Below are 5357 nucleotides of genomic sequence, written 5' to 3'. Positions count from 1 at the left end.
TTCGTGGCCAATCCCACTGGCTCCAGGTCATCTATAAGTCTTTGCTAGGTAAAGCCCCGCCTTATCTCAGCTCACTAGTCACCATAGCAACACCCACCCATAGCACGCACTCCAGCAGGTATATTTCACTGGTCATCCCCAAAGCCAACACTTCCTTTGGCCACCTTTCCTTCCAGTTCTCTGCTGCCAATGACTGGAACGAATTGCAAAAATCACTGACGCTGGAGTCTTATATCTCCCTCACTAACTTTAAGCATCAGCTGTCAGAGCAGCTTACCGATCATTGCACCTGTACACAGCCCATCTGTAAATTGACCACCCACATTCCCTCATCCCCATATTGTTTTTTTTTTTTGCTCCTTTGCACCCCAGTATCTCTACTTGCTCATTCATCTTCTGCACATCTATCACCCCAGTGTTTAATTGCTAAATTGTAATTATTTCACCACTATGGCCTATTTATTTTCTTACCTCCCCAATTACTACATTTGCACACACTGTATATAGATTTTTCTATTGTGTTATTGACTGTATGTTTATCTGATGTGTAACTGTGTTGTTTGTGTCACACTGCTTTGCTTTATCTTGGACAGGTCACAGTTGTAAATGAGAACTTGTTCTCAGCTGGCCTACCTGGTTAAATAAAGGTGAAAAAATATATTGTAGCCTGTACATTTTAATATATTCACTGATCATGTACTCTACCTTGTCAAATAAAGGTGCAGTTCAGGTATGAATGTCTTTGAGATAATTGTTCAGTCATATCAAATTTCAGTATTTGAATGATGCTCTGTCTGCATTACAATTATACACTTCAGTGTTTACCAATCTTGGTCCTGGGACATCAATGGTTACACATTGTAACCAATAGACTAGAAACAGGATTTAACTAGTTAAAGGCTGATTTGTAATTAATATATTCAAAGTTTTTTTTTTAAACGGTACACTACACTTCCTATGCATCATGTTAATACTCTAAAACCGGTTCATCTCAATATCTAATGCCCTTCATCTGCATTGATCTGATAAACACAGGACAGGTGTAGTATTTCATCAAATGAGAGACTTAATTTCAACCAGTAGAGAATGTGAAACACTTTATTGAAAGAAGTTAAATATCCAAGTGTTATAAATACAAGTTCAATCTCTCCGTCAATGAACTGTAACGGTCGTTGCATGAAGAAATGGACCAAAGCGCAGCGTGGTAAGTGTTCATGATTTAATAATAAAACTGAACACTAAGTAACAAAACAACAAAGAGAACGAACGAAACAGTTCTGTCTGGTGCAGACACAAAACTACCCACAAAACACAGGTGGGAAAAGGATACCTAAGTATGGTTCTCAATCAGAGACAACGATAGACAGCTGCCTCTGATTGAGAACCACACCCGGCCAAACACACAGAAATAGAGAACATAGAACACAAAACATAGAATGCCCACCCCAACTCACGCCCTGACCAAACCAAAATAGAGACGTAAAAAGGATCTCTAAGGTCAGGGCGTGACATGAACATCTGTTGAGAATAGTAAAGACAGAGGAAGAAAGATGAGGTGTAAAAGACAGAAAGGGAATGAGGTAAGAACATAGGAGCAGGGATATAATTAATGAATCACAGTGCTACCCAAATATTCTCTCAGTGCATCACAATTACATAAGTGTCTTGTCGGCCCGAAGGTTAGAGAGTGAGAGAGCGAGAAAGAGCATGTTTAAGCCTTGTTTTTATTTTTTATTCTAACATTGTTACTCATCATATTAATCAGATGAAATGCAAAACCGACACAGCTGATATAACCTAGAGGATTTAGGAAGAAGAGGGATGAAGTGAAGGAGAGAGACTGTTATTGAGAAAATAAGGTAGTTAAAGGGAAAACAGGAATCTGCGGCTGCTGAGTACTTTATGCTGAAAAACATGAACGTACACACGATGACAAAACAATATAGCGTAGTTAAACAAATAATATAGTGTCTTACTATTCTCCATGGTTGGCCCTCTTGCCTATTCTTTGAAGGTGGAAGGAGACAGTAATACACCTGAGCCTGCTTACTGCACAACACAATCCATCAATCAGATTGAGACATGAGTGTGTAGGTAATAGGGTGTCTAATTGTAGGAGGTGAAAATCTCCCACACATGGATTGCGTCTCTTGTTGCTTTGTTGGACCCCATCCTTGAAACATCCTGCAGAGCAGCAGACTTCTCCTCTGGCACACTGCGGCGAGCTGCAGATCCCCCCTGGTCCTCGTGTCCATTCACATGAAGTTATGCAGGACACTGGTAGCCTTCACACACCTGAATTCCTCCAGGAGAAAGTCCCAGATGGCCATGGTCACCCAACCCTGCAGTGCCCTACACGTTAACTGTAGGCAATCGTTTCGAAGTAATCTCCAGTTACAAGATATCTGTAGGAATATGGAAGACAATGTAATTATTTGACTGTTACATCACCAGGTCATTGTGGATTACTAAAGTATAATATTCCTGATAACAAATCATGATAACATTGGATTGATAGATGCATGGGCACACATTTGTGCAATAACAGGATCATATCAAGGATAGCATCACGAATGAATACATAAATACCACTTGTAGCTTGATGAGGAGTTAATCATTTGAATCAGCTGTGCAGTGCTAAAGCAAAAACAAAAATGTGCACCCCTTTGAGTCCCCTTTGAGTCCCCAGTACCAGGACTGAGAACCACTGCTCTTCATATGTAGACAGACTTTCATAGCTCTCTTTATCTGAGGACAGAAAACCACACAAGAAACAGACTCCATTGTAGTCAAATTACACCGCACTGAATATTATATTATCTCCGTCCTCACTTCTAGGGACAGGAACTACACAAAAGTACCTGCCCTATCCAGAATAGCATACTCTCTCACTTTGGCAGTTGGGCCTGCTATCCTTTTGACCTCCTCCATGGCTGTTAGCTAGCTACCTACAAATGCATTTGGAGTTTTTTTTTTTTTTTTTTACAGTGATAAATACATCAAGATACCTAGCTAATATGAAGTTAGCTAGCTAAGGGAATTAAATATCACCAGCTACCTATCTATGCAGTATGTGAAGTTGGCTAGATAGTTAACTAATAATACATATTTTTTTTCTTTTTTTTTACAATTTCAAAATGTATTTACTTACTTGAATAGGTCCTCCCAGCCACGTGGACAATTGTAAACAGGGGAGCAAAGTTTGTTTGTCACCAAAGTGTTTTAGAGGATATTACTATTGAACTATGTACCCATTTAATAACCAGACCTTCATACGAACTTGCTATGCTGAATTCTTGATGCACATGCTATGTGCTGCCATATGCTGCCAGCGAGTCACAACAGGCGGCCTAAGCGACACGCGGAAATGTACCGTTATCTAGTGTCCATGCATGTGAGGCGACGCACAATTGGCGTGCATTGTGTCAAGAAGCAGTGCGGCTTGGCGGGGTTGTGTTTTGGAGGACGCACGGCTCTCGACCTACACTTCTCCAGAAGCTGTACAGGAATTTCAGTGATGGGACAAGACTGTAACTACCAATTGGATATGACGAAAAGGGGGTGTAAAAAAACACTTTGTAGATGGGTATAATTTGTATGTATACAATGTATAATAGTAATATTTAATATGACTAAATCGGATGATTTTGTATACATTTATTTACGTTTGCATCGGGCCGCTTCTGGGGGGATTCTGGTAAAATGGCTGAATTTCGGTAGACGGAAACAGCCCGATGTACTTTGGCCGATTCTGGGCAGTCATTCATTTTGATTCCGGGCCGAGTCTGACACCCGATACCGGACTGATTCAATCAGGTCCGGCCACCCCATTGCTGGCTGGGAACCCAACTGTCTGGGTCAAAATAACCCAGCTTGTGTTCTGTCCATTATTTACCCTGTGCTGGGCTACCAAAAATAAATAAATAATTGGGTTGTTTCTAACCCAGCATTTGTTTTAGTGTTGTCTACTTGGGCATGCTGTCAGGTGGCTGAAGCAGCCTAAATGACAGCCCATCTGTGAACGCCCACAGAACATGTGTTCCTTACACATTAAGGTCTCAAAAAACGATCATTAACACTTAACATACTGGAATATTGTCACAAGGGTTTATAATTCTCAAGAAAACAGTTAGGAACATTCTATTTTTCAATTCAAAAGGCCTCTATTTGCCTCCTTACTGAGAATGTATTTTGTACATCACCAGCAAGTTCACATTACCCCTTTGGAAATAAAATCTATCTTTGATAATACTGTCTAATGTAATTGATAATAAATATGAATTGACCAATTCATCTATCATGCCTCTATATCTGTTTTTATCTGACCTGGTTGATTTCACTTGAAAAACTCTTGAAAATGTTTCTGTTGACACCTACTGGACAAAGATATGAACTAGGGCTGCATCTCGAGTATTTAAAAAAAAAAAAAAAAAATCTGCATGTCAATAGTCAAAGGAAGACCAGGCATTTCCTTTGTATATACATGTCTCTGATTTAACATATTATCAAAGATTCTTGACAATTTGTGATACATGTTACTTTTTATAATTTTTTACTTTAGTTTATTTGGTAAATCTTTTCTTAACTTTTTCTGCACTGTTGGTTAAGGGCTTGTAAGTAAGCATTTCACAGTAAGGTCTACACAGAGGTATAAAAGGTACTCAGTTGTCATACTTGAGTAAAAGTAAAGATATCTTAATAGAAAATGACTCAAGTAAAAGTGAAAGTCACCCAGTAAAATACTACTTGAGTAAAAGTCTAAACGTATCTGGTTTTAAATGTACTTAAGGACAGTGGTGGAAAAAGTAAATTCTATACATCAAATTCCTTATATTAAGCAAACCAGACGACACAATTTCCTTATTATTATTATTATTATTTGACAGCAAGAGGCACCCTCCACCACTCAGACGTAATTTACAAACTAAGCACTTGTGTTTAGTGAGTCTGCCAGATCAGAGGCAGTAGGGATGACCAGGGACGTTCTCTTGATAAGTCCTTGAATTGGACAATTTTCCTGTCATGCTAAGCATTCAAATGGTAACGAGAACTTTTGGGTGTCAAGGAAAATGTATGGAGTAAAAAGTACATTTTCATTTGGAATGAAGTTAAGTAAAAGTTGTCAAAAATATAAAAACTACTTACAAACGACTACGACGAGTAGTAATGTTTATTATTTTTTACTTAAGTACTTTACACCACTAGGTCTACACTTGTTGTGTTCGGGGAATGTGACAAAGAACATTTTATTTTATTTGACATTTGTTCTCATATATAAAAAGAAAAAAAGAAGAACTGGTTTACTATTGGGAACGCCCATCAATAGAAACACCCCAGACGTTTAGCCAACGTCAATG

General features: G+C 38.8%; 1 long non-coding RNA gene across 1 annotated transcript; it reads right to left on the bottom strand.

Annotated features, from left to right (window-relative positions):
- Positions 1-1705: 1705 nt before the first annotated feature.
- On the bottom strand, positions 1706-4136 carry LOC129834973 (uncharacterized). The gene is made up of 2 exons (XR_008756341.1): positions 3152-4136; positions 1706-2748 (listed from the first exon to the last, which is right to left on the bottom strand). It is a non-coding gene; the product is annotated as an uncharacterized LOC129834973 (long non-coding RNA).
- Between the last annotated feature and the right edge of the window lie 1221 nt (positions 4137-5357).

The sequence above is a fragment of the Salvelinus fontinalis genome, chromosome 35, assembly GCF_029448725.1.
Source record: "Salvelinus fontinalis isolate EN_2023a chromosome 35, ASM2944872v1, whole genome shotgun sequence".
Lineage (NCBI taxonomy): Eukaryota > Metazoa > Chordata > Actinopteri > Salmoniformes > Salmonidae > Salvelinus > Salvelinus fontinalis.
The sequence above is the reverse complement of the archived record's forward strand: the minus strand, read 5'-3'. Positions and strand labels throughout refer to the sequence as shown.